The sequence below is a fragment of the Ananas comosus genome, linkage group 3 (assembly GCF_001540865.1).
Source record: "Ananas comosus cultivar F153 linkage group 3, ASM154086v1, whole genome shotgun sequence".
In the NCBI taxonomy this organism is placed as follows: Eukaryota; Viridiplantae; Streptophyta; class Magnoliopsida; order Poales; family Bromeliaceae; genus Ananas; species Ananas comosus.
The window spans coordinates 5189656-5203620 of record NC_033623.1 but is presented as its reverse complement, the minus strand read 5'-3'; positions in this window follow the sequence as shown (position 1 = coordinate 5203620).

Sequence of the window (13965 nt, the reverse complement as noted above, 5' to 3'; positions counted from 1 at the left end):
GAGATTGTGAGGCTACATGGGGTGCCGAAGTCGATTGTATCAGATCGAGACCCCAAGTTCACTTCACACTTTTGGAGAAGCCTGTAGGAAGCCCTTGGCACACGACTCGAGTTCAGTACCGCCTTTCATCCTCAGACTGATGGGCAGACAGAGAGAACCATTCAGACCCTGGAGGATATGTTGCGGGCGTGTGCCATTGATTACAAGGGGAGTTGGTGTAAGCACCTGCCGATGGCCGAGTTCGCCTACAACAATAGTTATCACGCGAGTGTGGGGATGGCACCGTTCGAGGCTCTTTATGGGCGGAAGTGCCGATCTCCCATTCATTGGAGTGATGTGGGCGAGCGGGCGGAATTCGGTCTCGACGTATTGCGAGAGGCGGAGGAGAAAGTCCACCTTGCTCGCAAGAGATTGCTCACGGCGCAATCTCGGCAGAAGAGTTATTCGGATAAGCGCCGTAGAGACTTGGAATTCGCAGTGGGTGACCGCGTCTTCTTAAAAGTTTCGCCGATGAGAGGCGTGAAAAGGTTTGGGGTGCGAGGGAAGTTGAGTCCTCGTTATATTGGCCCCTACGAAATCTTGGAGCGGATTGGGACGGTGGCTTACCGGCTTGCGTTGCCACCCAAGCTCGCGGGTGTGCACAATGTATTCCACGTCTCCAATCTCCGCAAGTATGTGCATGACCCTGAGCACGTCTTAGTCTATGAGCCACCGGAATTACAGGAAGATATGAGCTACGAAGAGTTCCCGGTGGAGATTCTAACTCGAGAAGTGCGCAAGTTGAGAAGTCGTGAAATTCCCTATGTTCGAGTCCGGTAGAGCAATCATGGTGATCGCGAAACCACCTGGGAGCTCGAGGAGGAGATGAAACCGAATCATCCTCACTTATTTGAGGATTGAGCTAAGGTATGAGTTTAGAGTTTAAATTCTGGATGAATTTAATATCGTTGAGTTCGTTTCGAGGACGAAACTCTTTTAAGTTGGGGAGAATGTAAGGAAAGTGAATTCTCGAAACCCGAGGATTAGACTTCGCTAAGAATCGACTAATTGTCGAGCGTGTAAGCTTCGGAAAGTCCGAAGGTGATCACAATGCATAAGGTGCATTGAGGAGGTGTCCGCGAGAGCACCAGTGCAAAAGCTGCACTGGAGCAGAAATGCTCTCGGGGACCAGTCCCTGGCAGGGAGGGACCGGTCCCATCAGGCTGGGCTGCGGGGGTCTCTGATGAGACCGGTCCCTGGCAGGCAGGGACCGGTTCCCGAACGTTGGCCCAGCGAGAGGAGCCGAAATTTGGCTAAGTCCCGAAGATATTGCTCTCGGGAACCGGTCTCTCGGGCAAGGACCGGTCTCCCGAGGACCGGTCTCTCAGGCAAGGACCGGTTCCCGAACGCGAAATCCCCTCTGCCTGGTTGTGCAGCTTTCGGGGACCGGTCTCCCCGAGCAGGGACCGGTCCCTCACTGCGAAAATGGCCTAAGGATGGCTGTTTCAGGAAATGAAAAGTTGAGGGGGCTAGTTGCAAAATGGCCTATATGAGGGCTTGGGGGACCTCTCTCTCCCTCAGTTGCTCTCTCATTCTCTCACACTCTTTCCCTCTCTCTCTCTAAAAAGGAAAAGAAGGAGAAGGAGAAGAAGAAGAAGAAGAAGAAGAGAAAAAGAAGGAGAAGACTAAGAAGAAGAAGAAGATCATCTTCTTCTCTCCCTCTTCAAGCTTGGAGCTTGGTATTGAGGTAAGCTTCTAACCCTACCATGGCGGATTTCTCGGATTAGGGTTTTGTGGTTTAGAAATGGTTCAAATGGAACCTATTGAAGCTAGGGAGAAGGTTCGAGCTCGAAGTTGAAGCTCGCACCGCGGATTTCTCCAGTATCGAGATCTAGGGCTTCGATTCGGGATTTTGGCAAATCTAGGGTTTTGATCTAATTGGAATGGTCGCAAACCTAATTGCTAGATCTCTGAACGCGTCGGCGAAGACGGTTCGTCGATCCGTCGAGTGGGTGCGGAGTTATCGCCAAGAAGACCTTCGGAGCTTCGTTTTCGCTTAGAAGACCAACGAGGCGTCGAAAAGTCGGCGAATCGCATACAAAGAGTCGCGGCATTACCACGAGGTGGGGGAGTGCCATCCCGAAGCAGTCGGGCTACTCTTTATGTCTGAGTATCATTATCGATTATTTACATATTGTGATATAGTATTATAGGGTGTTACATGTGATTGTGCATATCCTTGCATGCTAGTGATGTATAGGTTGTGGATACCATGAATGAAAACCTAGTATGCATGAGTTGAATACTATGAGATAGTCGCCCTATATATGATGAATATGTTTATGTGAATATGAACCTAGTGTATTGGAAACCAGTGTATCAAGAACTTGTCAAGAGAACGAGTGGCATCTAGTTAACCCTAAACATTAAACGAGTGGCATTAAGTAGTGCAAGAACGGCATGAGAACAATAGTATAGTTGATATACTATGTTGCTATCACCCCTGGTTGGGTAGGGTATTCCCAGTTCATGAGATTGGATCGAGCTCACTTAGCCTGTCTGCACCTGTGGAGGTAGCTCCTCACAGGTAGTGCACTCCGGAGTTTGGCACGCGAGGGGGCCAGTGTAGTGCCCTTGGACCAGTGTAGTGTCCGCAGGCGGTCTCGGGGTAGGTGAATAGCTAGCCACCTCCCCTATGAGACTTAGAGACGTGAGACTGTGAGCGAACCTTGCGTTCGCCGAGAGATTGGGTAATCAGATGAGTGACCTTGTTGTTGAACATGGTAGTGTGATAGTCAGCTTCCTTGCTATGAGTTCCATGCATGCATTACACTGGATTGAGGCATTGATAGATTATAGTTGCTCATTACTTTTACTGCTTTCAGTCTTACATATCCATCTATCTGCATATCTATCTGTGCCTGCTTAAGACCTAGTGGGGAGATCGGCGGAGTCGGCGGCCGAACCCACTGGGAACTATTCGTAGTTCTCACTCCACCACATTGCAGGTCCGAGCTCGAGCGTCCCGGGAGAGGATCGCGGCAAGGGCGTAGCGCCCTAGTGGTTCATGTTTTAGTTAGCTCTCCTCCTTTTTGCATTAGCCCTACCCTGTATTTATGTTTGAGCGTAGATGATGTATAGGGTGAGGTTGAGAGAATTATGTATACATTGTATAGTTTTGAAAGAATGCAAGTTGTAATAATTGTATAAAGTTAAATGGATCAATAGATAAGTACATCTCTCTTTTATCACTTGTATGCTTTACATGTGTTGCTTGCTCTTGTTTGTTTAGCACTGTTTGTGCTCTCGCTATCATTGTATGATCATGTATGTAAACGAGTGTATTTCCTGGGAACTTGTGTACATGATCTCGTCGCTTGAGCCTTTGGCGGACAGGGGAGACTCTGTCCGTTCGGCTTCCGTTCGCCGCGCTCGATTCGGACCAAATTGGTAGCGGGCTCGGGGCGGGGGCGTGACAAGAACATACTCAAGTACTTGAGAAGCACTAAGGATATGTTCTTGATCTTTGGAGAAAAAGGGTTGAAAATACAAGGATATACTGATTCAGACTTTATGTCTGATGTTGACGATAGAAAGTCAACGTCAGGATGTGTGTTCTTATGCGATAGTGGTTTGATGTATTGGAAGAGTTCCAAACAACCACCCTACCATGGAAGCAGAGTATATCGCCGCATTTAATGTAGGCCTTCTGATTCATGAAGTTTGGCGCGGAATTAACACTACAAGAAAGATAGACTTCTGTGGAGAATTATTTGTGGCCAATTTGATTATCCCACAATATTCTTACTTTTTGTGGAGAATTTTAATTTTTTTCACTAATGATCTTCACATAAATTTTAAAGTACAGATTGCAGGGATTTTTCCATTTTCGCCACAAAATCGCTATACTTTTGTGGCCACCTATAATATTTGGTCACAAAAAATGAAGTGAGTATTGTGGCGACTGATTGGGCCAGAAATTTTATACTATTTTGTGGCCATTTACAATATATGGCCACAAAAAAAAAAAACCGCCAATTTTTTTTTGTTGCGCGCCAACCCACACCTTTGATTAGACCTCCCTCACCTACCCTGTTTCTCTCTCTCTCTCTCTCTCTCTCTCTCTCTCTCTCTCTCTTTTCTTTTCTCCATGGATCCTTCATCTTTCCTTCCGCTTCCTAACCCCGGCACAGCAAGGCCCGTCTCCACCCCGCCGGTTGCGCGCGTCGCGTGGATCCGCAACTACATCCGCTACCCCGACTACCCCACAACTACATCCGCTCCTCCCCGTTGCGCGCGCCGCGTGGATCCGCGAGGCTGTGGACTACACCCTCGCGCCGCGTCATCTACGATTGCGCGTGCAACCAACTTCGATCCGTTGCTCGTTTGCACGCGTAACCAAGCTTTGTTTGCTCAAGGTCTCCTCCCACTCCCTTAATTAAATTTTTTTTCTTTTTTATTAATTTTTGTTGAAAAAAATCTCATGAAAATTTAGAATCACATTAATAACTTTATTTACAAATCATTAGGGTCTTTATATAGAATCGGCAGCTTCTTCTCCGCATTTTGTGAATCTGCTACTTCTTCTTCTTCGTCGTCTTCGCCCTCGATCGGGTTAGGGTTTAGGGCTTCGTGCGAAGGTGGAGCGATCCGAGATCGAGCTCTTTCGACCCAAATCTGTGAGGTTTGATCTCTGCTCCACCCCATAGTTTTGTGATTTTGTCTAATTTGGAGCTCGAATGATTGTGTTGGAGTGTCGATTCTTACTGTTGATATGATTTTGTGATTTCGATGTTAATTTCTTTTTTTGTCGATTGGGCTTTGATCTAGTATGGTGGATGGAGTGAGGTGTTGTTGATGTGTGAAATTTGTGATACCTTAATAGGGGTTCTCTCTTTTGTTTAGAGGTGAATCTCTACATTGGGTTGTTACTGAGTGTGAATGAAAATGAAAATTAGGCAAAAAAGTATGATAAAATAGTAGTGTAGCTTTAGAAAGCCTTGTCCTCCAACAGCTTTTGAAAGTCATCAACTAGCATTTATGGAATGTTTGTAGCTTTAGGAGGCCCTTCATTTGCTTTTTTGGCTGCAGCATTAGCAGCGGAACCTCGTCCACCTCTTGCTCTTCGTCTTCCTCTGACTGGTGCTAAACCTTTTGCTGTTGCATTAGCTACTCTCTCAGTAGAGAACATAGGCTGTCAAGGACGATAACTTGAATTAAATAAGTTAAATATGTGAAATACATGCAACTGTATAACTTTTTTTTGCATTAAAATGATTATACCTGTGAGGCACCGATTGAATGAGTTTCTACATCAAAATTATCACAATTTGTCGTGATAGGCTGTGAGACACTAAATTGTTCACCAATCTGAGAGAATTTGTTTGTTGCTCTCTATGAATTATAAAGAATAGGTCTGTTAGAATTTATTATTACAAATACATTAGTTCCAAAATAAAATTCTACCTGTTTTTTCTTTTTGGGTTCTCACCCCCCCTCTGCCATAATGTCTCCCCTGTGACTGATGCTGTACACTGCCACATTGCATCTTTTAATTCTTTACCTTTATGCAACTCTTTGAAGTTGTTATATAAATGCCTCATGCAATATCTATGCTCCACATTAGGCAATTTTTCTTCAAACACTTGAACTAAGCCCTGAAATCCACCACATGAATATAGTAAGTATACTATAACTAAAATCATAAAAAATGATTAAAGAAATCTAAATGACTATACCTTTTGCCTATCAGAGATAAACACTAGTCCTAGATCCTCTGGACTACCAAAATCATCAATAAAGCACTTTCAATTGTAGTTTCTAGAGAATTCCCACCTTTATATATAATACCACTTTTAGAGGGCCTTGTAGGTCCTCTTTGATGCAAATCAAATTTAAATGTGTTATCATCATCTGAGCCTTCAATACCATAGTTGAAAAAACTGGGATCACTGTCTTCTTAGCATAAAAAATTAAGGCCTAAGAGCACAGCAATTAAGGCCTAAGAGCACAGCCTTCAATACCACATATAACTATAAAAAATTAAGGCCTTAATAAAGAAATATAAAGATAATCCAAAAATTTAGATAAATAATAAAAAATTCTTAGCATAAATAAGGGCAAAACCACTGTGTACTAATTTGATACACTTTAAACCACAGGGTATTAAAATGATGTTACCGGTGAAACCTTGTGGGATTTTTGAAGTTCGAATCGTAGTTGATTCACATTTCTCCAAGTATTGTTTTTCTTTCTTAATTTATTTTTATATCTCTGATATTTTAGTGTTTGCTTGTTTCTAAATTGTTGTCTTATATTACCATTCTTCATTTTCTTGATTAGTAAGCAATACGACTCGTATGGTTTAATCTTGAATTAAAAGTGATGGCCCTCTTTTATATGTTGTTAAATCGCTATTTGTTTTATTTAGCTTATACTAACTTGATTATAGATTATGGCACAATTATTGTATCTAAATGCTAGATACTATTGGGTGTATTTGGCAAACTTGTTTTCCTATAGTGGAACGAGGTTTTTTTTTTTATAGGTATATACCGCATATTCATACTTTCTTGTCGCTAAATTTTTGTAGAACATTATTTTATTAAGACAAATTTAAGGTCACTTTTATTGATTGTTTGGGTTCACTATGATTAGTTTTTAGTTGTAACTTAAGTTTCCAGCAATCGTACTATCGATTTTTTCATGTTATACAAAAGTTACTCACTTCTTAGATAGCTTGTTCAATTATTAAGTTAGCATTATTTGATGTTGTTATCTTATTATTATATGGAATGAAGTACTTTGAATAATGGATAAGACCTGGATTATATAGAGAATAGACGATTCACAGAGTATGTAAAGGAGTTAATAATTTCTCCAATTTGCATGTGCACAATGCTTCAAGATAGACAAAATTCGATGCCCTGTTCACAATGTCAATGGCCATTGTATTTGCCAAACTCGCAATATTTGTACGCTCACCTTTTGCTATACGGGATGCTAAGGGATTAAATGGTGGATCTGTCATGGGGAGGAATATATAGATCAAAAAATGAAGATAGACGATGATAATGAACCGGAAAGAAGAAGAACAATAACCATGATAACATCATGAACTTTTCATGATTTTAGTAAGAACGGAAAGATGCAAATGTGGATTTTATTGCAAAATCGGAGGAACAAATGAGGCACGCAACAGCAATTTTAAACCATTTTATTGTTGATGCTCGAGCAAAGAACTATATCAGATTGCAAAGTAGTTCTCTAAATTAAGTTTATTGTAAATTACTACAATTAATACTTAATGATGGAGTGCACAAATCATTTACGTATTGCTTCATTTACTAAAACAAGAGCTTTTCAATCGGTCAATCAATTCCTAAAACTTATCATGAAGCAAAAAAATATTACTCGTGATCTTGTTTGGACTATATTAAGATTGATGCATTGTAAAATGATGTATTCTGTTTGAAAGAATATGAAAAAATTGTAAAAGTTTGTCCAAATGTTCTTTAAGATGAAATATATGACACAAAGAAAATAGCAATGATGTACCTAGAATCAGGGAGTTGAAAAAAAATTCTCCTAAAGATTTTGCGTACTGTCCATTAACGCAAAGGTTACGAAGATTGTACACTGCCATCTAAAATGCTGCTCAAGATGCGATGGCATATAGGAAAACCATTGCAGTGATGGATATTTGACGACCGCTGATTCGTTAGCATTGGAAATCTTTTGATGAATTTGCACACCACTGTTTGCAGAATTCAACGTATGTGTACAGAATGGGTTAGCAATGACGTTTCAATCCTTTGAAATTGAGCACATCTTATAAGCTGTGGCCAGTTATTTGGTTCCATACCAATTTGTCCAGCATGTGATGTTGTATGAAAAATTCTACTTATTTGATGTCTTTGCTATTACCTGGTCCTACGAGCTCTCAGGAATGATATTGAGATGTCAATTTGCAACCTTGATAGAAGAGTTGATTTATGTATAGGAATGTAGGTTTGAAACCTACGATGCATTTTGTAAAATGTAATTTTCAACTACGTGCTTGGGGCAGTCACTTTGACTATAAATGAACTTCCATGCATATGCTAAGCTTATCTGGTTGGACAACTAAAAGGACATGGCTTGTCCTTCCATGCAGTACAAGATACTTGTATACTAGTCGAGTTGAAGTATGCTTTCAAAATGTGTTATAATGGGGTACGTCGCTTCTTGAAACCCGATCATAATGGCCGTAGAGATAGAAAGTCATTTGATGAAAAATAGAAACTCGACTTCCGCCTATACATTATCCGAGATGAATTCTTGATGAACTAAATAAGTTGAAAATGTGACAATTGGCCAATGGAGAACAGTAAGAAAGCAGTGGACCAACCTTAGTCTACAATTGGAAGAAAAAAAGGGACATCTTCTTATCAGTTACCTTATTGGAGTACACTCTTATTGCGCCATAATCTTGATGTTATGCATATTGAAAAGATTGTGCGATAATTTTTGTGGACTCTTTTCACATATTATGCAAACAGATAAGTAATTTAAATGCTCCTACTTGATCAAGAAATAGGCCGTGCGCCCAGAATGCATCCAATTACATAATGTGATACCTATATTATCCACAAGCATGCTACACCTTAAAAGTTAATAAAAGAGGAGTGTTTGCAACTTTTTTAAGTGAATTTAACAGTGCTGGCAAATGTAATCTCCTCAAACATATCTCGATTTCAATGTAAAAGAGGTAAGTTGAGTGGGATGAAGTCTCATGATTGTCATGTGTTTTGCTACAGAATCCCTCCATCAGGCGTTTTCTGGCACTTTACCTAGAGAGAGTCCTAATCCAACTGTAGAAATTATGTTTGTTTTAAGCAGTTTGTGCTAAAAAACATTGAGATTTGAAGTGTTTGAAAGGTTAGAACATAAATATTAGCATGACTATTTTGTATAGCTCGAAGGGTGTTCCCTCCGCACGTTTTTGATATCATGATACACTTGTCTATATCATCTTCCATGGATGGAGCACAAGTTGCTGGTCCAGTACATTATCGCTGAGTGTATCCATTTGAGAGGTCATTGACTTAATTCACCCTATAGCTGATGATTTTTTTCTATATATATATATAATATATATATATAGTAATATATAATAATATAATAATATATATATATATTAATATACGTTAATAAATAATTTTCTTCTTTTCTTAATAGGTACTTGCGTAAATTGAAGTCAAATGTACGTAATAATGCGCTCAAAGGGGTCAAAATAGCTTTAGCCCATCTTGCAAGATGATTGCTTAACAATTTTGTTCTAGATATTTTAGTAGAACAGAAAACAAAAATTCAATAGAAAGAAAGAAAATTATGAGGTCCTAAAAGTAACAACATCAAAGTTGTCTATTTTCAAAAAAATGGACGACACTTAAACAGAGGGAAAGGAACCTTTAAAAGCTTTCTTATGAAGATTGAAACCCGACTCTCAAATGTATGTTCTAAGAAATTGTGTGAGCTAACAATTCCTATAATGTGGAACTTTTATTTCTTTTTATTTTTAATAGTTTCTCTTTTTCCTTTTTGTAATATGATGATTACTCCGTCTTAATAATAGATATTATCTTAATGTCATCGATAAAAGAACATCAAAACAGAACTTGAGAAGATGAGGACTTAAGGAATTTGGTCAAGTAGCAGATGCAACATTTTTAGATGGTTTGAATACAACGAGTAAGTCACTCAAGTATATCTTAGATTTTATAATCAACTTGCCGTTTTTGCTATCATATTTTTCTATTTGCTTCTTTTTATGTTTTGCTTTCATTTTAGATAAATCGCTTGCATTTGAAGGAAAAGGAAGTGTTAGCACGGACTTTCTTCTACATTTAGCTTGTGTTCCAGAATAGAATGTGATCCACATTACTAGTGGTTATATTGTATAATGGCTTTAAGGTTATACATATAAGAGTGAAATGCGACGAAGGAACAAAATATAGCGATATTTGTTAAAAGGATGAAGCCAATTCTGGAAATAGAACATACTTTGGAAGTTTTGAAGGATATTAAAGAATTGATATATGAAGGGGAAACAAAATAAGTCTTTCAAGTGTGATTGGTGGATCATCTATAATTGAGGAAGGAGGGGTTACAAGAAAGTAGCACAAATGGATATATCACTTTCTAACTTCAGTCGACACTTGCGAAAAGCCATAGTGTTAGCCATCCAAGTAAACAAGTGTATTATGTAACACGACAATAAAATTTGATGGCGAATGGTTGTAAAACATTACCGTCGTAATTTTTAGATTTCCTATTGTTAATCGAAGGAAGAGTCTAGTGGATGAAACCTGCATTGGGATAAGAATGCAACAGTTGGATTGCCCTAACCATGACTATGTTATTGCAATATGACGCCTACCACACTGTTAAACAGTTCTTGAATGTTACCGTCCCCCCCTTATTATTCGAAAAGATTATCTTATTACCGGCGTAAATATGATAGACATATTGATGTTTTATTGATGATAATCAGGAAGAAAGAGGAATGGGATAAGATGAAGAAATGATTTGAATTAATACTAAGTACTGGCCAATTAATTTGAAAAATTATACTTCCTAATCTTTCCTTGATTAACATTTTTAACACGTATCTTATATGTGTTTCTGTTGTTTAGATAGAAAATATTTATGCTTTATTTTACTTAAAATTTACTATTTAATTATATATTGTCTAGTAATTTGGATTTTGGCATGTTCTTTTACAATCATTACTAGGTGTCATGGCCAGCAAAGTATAAAAAGGGAGTAATCGGACTAAACTTGCAGCACAATGATGCGAGGGTTGCAAGAGGCTCGACTGAAATTCCATCACCCGAAGGAGATAGGGAGCATCGACCTCCTGAAGAGAGATAAACAAATAGATCATCCAGATGTGAGCAAACTAATGGACTTAATTACCAAATAGCAATATGCACGGTATAGAACTTTTTGTAGAATAAGGTACAATTTGATGCTTTATTACAACTAGTTTATGATAATATACAAGCTCATAAATTTATTGATTTTAATACTACTATGTTCGAAAGAAAGGACACAACAGGAAAACTATATGGTTTTGAAGTGGGTGAAAAAAAAGGAAAGAAAAAAGACCTGAAACCTGGAGTTGAGATCCTAATAGATTTAACAAGTGCCAGTGGGTACAAAATGCAACAAGTTTATTACCGAAACAGCTCAAATGTTAGACAGCTATGCTCCTTTAAATGTAAAGAAGTGGAGTAAAAACCCTTACATCCAGTCGATACGATGGGTGAAATTGTTCATACGTAATGTATCACTTTTTCCTGTTGTTCCTCTAGCGAGTTCTTACATATCTAACTTTCATACTTTGTCTCTATTTTTATTGTCCTTCAGGAGAAATTCACTCTTCCAAATCAACCACTTATGTCCTGGAGCATTATACACCCAACTCGGAGTCATTTCAATAGTTGGCTTTATGACTTGCCCCGATTCATTACAAAAATAAAAACGAGATGAAACAAAGCGTCTCACGCCCAGTGACATCGATCGATCAGTAAAATTGGGCTCATAAACTATTGAGCGATCCTAGAATTATAGTAGAAAGAAAGGTGAATAGTGATACTAATTGTCATCTGATAAATAAATTTATCTAGTTTTGTTTCTTGAAGTTAGAGATCAGTGAGGTAAATAAAGAAAATAGGTCGATAGCAAACAATGCTCGCTCGTCGTTTGTACAAAATCGATGCAAGAATCTAACTGAAATGTATTCTGTATTTTATGGAATACTCAAAGTTTAATCAATAGTTCAGGTCTCAATTTGTTTTTAAATTTTTATCATAACATCATTTGACATGCTAGTATCACATCTATATGAATGTATAGAGAAAGACTATAGAAAAAAAATAAACAAAACAAATGAAATATCGGAAAAACTGAATATATAGTTATGGAAGAAAGTAAGAAGAAAAAGACGAACAGGTTGATACCAATGCACATGAGAAATATAAGAAACGGAAAAATCTTCATAACAACTCAAATGCAAGAGAAAGGCGAGATATTCTGACAACTCGTGAAGCCTATACAATTGTTAACTGACACAGATCTGGATATTTCGGTATGGGTCCAGGCCCTGCCTTTAGAGAAATGCGTTTGAGGGCTCAACAGCTTCGTGCATCAAATACAAGCAGAGATCGAGGTTGGATGACAGCTCGAAATTCAAGGAGGAGTAGAGCACGGCATGTGCAAACAAAAAGAGAGTGATGGTAAAGCCGAATACGACACAGAAGAGGCGAACAGAGGCTCGTTCTACCTCAAAAGAGGCACGATTGAGCAAATGGATAGCACCAGATGCGCTGTTAATGCAGCATTTTATCGGAAATTTGATGCTCTTATCTAATCGCAGCCAACACTCTAGTCGTTGTAAGTAATTAATCTGTACTGGCTCCTCTATGGATAATCCAATTATATGACTAGCGTATTGGAACTCTAATCTTCATTGTAGTGTTTGAGTAATGAATTTGTATTTTTATATTCTTATTTTCTTATGCACCCTTTGGCCTTCACAATAATTTGTTTATTGTTTATTGTAGGCATGGAACCGAAATTTCTCAAACTTTTTCTCTACTGCTGTTGTTCTGCGAGATTTTATGGTTCTGTTGTACAGGAAATGCCTTGGGCGTTTATATGGGTTGATGGTTTGGGTTTATTCGTTTTTGTATCTTTATGATTTTACATGTCTGTTTCATTCGTCTATGTTTGGGTCCGTTGCATAATATTTCAAACAGATGTTTGGCCTAGTTGCAAATATTCAAACATTTTATCGTTTAAATGTTTGTAGTAGACGCGACTTAGATATTAATTGTTGACATCTGAGCCTTACATACTTCTTAATAAGTTTCAATATTAATATGTTCTTAGCCTCATGCATTTCTCATAAGTTGTTGTTAACTGTTTTTGTATTGAATTCTTTATTTTTTGCGTCACAGGATTTGTTGCCGGTTTTATATACTAAACATTTTTATTTCCTTTCTCTTGATTTCACATGTCTTGAAGTATTTCTATTTAGCCCCATGCGAAATGCATGTCTGTATATATTTTTCCTTTTATCTAATGATGATGTGACATCAATATTCCTAATGCTATGAAGTTAAAATTTGTAACTGAGTCCTTAATTAATGCACTCTATTAACTTCTATATATTAATTCTTCATAGCAATCATGGTATCAAAAAATTTGTGTAGGACGAAGATTTTTAATACAGTGCAAACTAAGCTCTCTGTGTGCGATGTTTAGTGTTATTTAATTACATAAGCACTCGTCAAAGTAAGGAGAAAATGAGCTAAAACGAGAAGTTTAACGATTATTGAGTGTTCACTTAAGTGGTAATAAGTAACATCCCGGTTTTCGGTAAAGGCCTACGGAGTATGAGTTGGCTTCTGTGCGTATCGATTCCGTTCACATCACGTCCAATAGTCTCATTCTCGAAGGATTCACTATTCTGGAACTCTGGCGCGACGCCATTTGAAGTTTGACGCAAGCGGATTTCGAGAAAATTCCAAAAATCACATGTTTAGAGTTATTTTGTTGTTGCTTCTTTCGATTTTGAACGAAAGGTTGATTTTGTTCGTGAATCCGTGTCGATCGAGACTGAATCGAAATCAGTAGCTCTGGTGTCGTCCGAGTGTCTGATCGTACTGGTGCATCCATGCGCATCGCCAAGCATCTGACGGAACGGGATCACGAGGATCGCGCGATGTGATTGAGGGAGAGTCGGGGTTGCAAAGAACGTTAATTTTGAGTAAAAGTCGAGAACATTTTATGTACGTTTCGCGTGAATATCGACGTAGAGGGTATTCGCCGTAATTTACTTGTGCTGTTGAGGACTAGGGTAAGAAATACCCAAGGCTAGTAGAACTTTGTGCAAAAGCATCTTTGTTATACAATGGCATCAGGTTTCTATTGCACAGA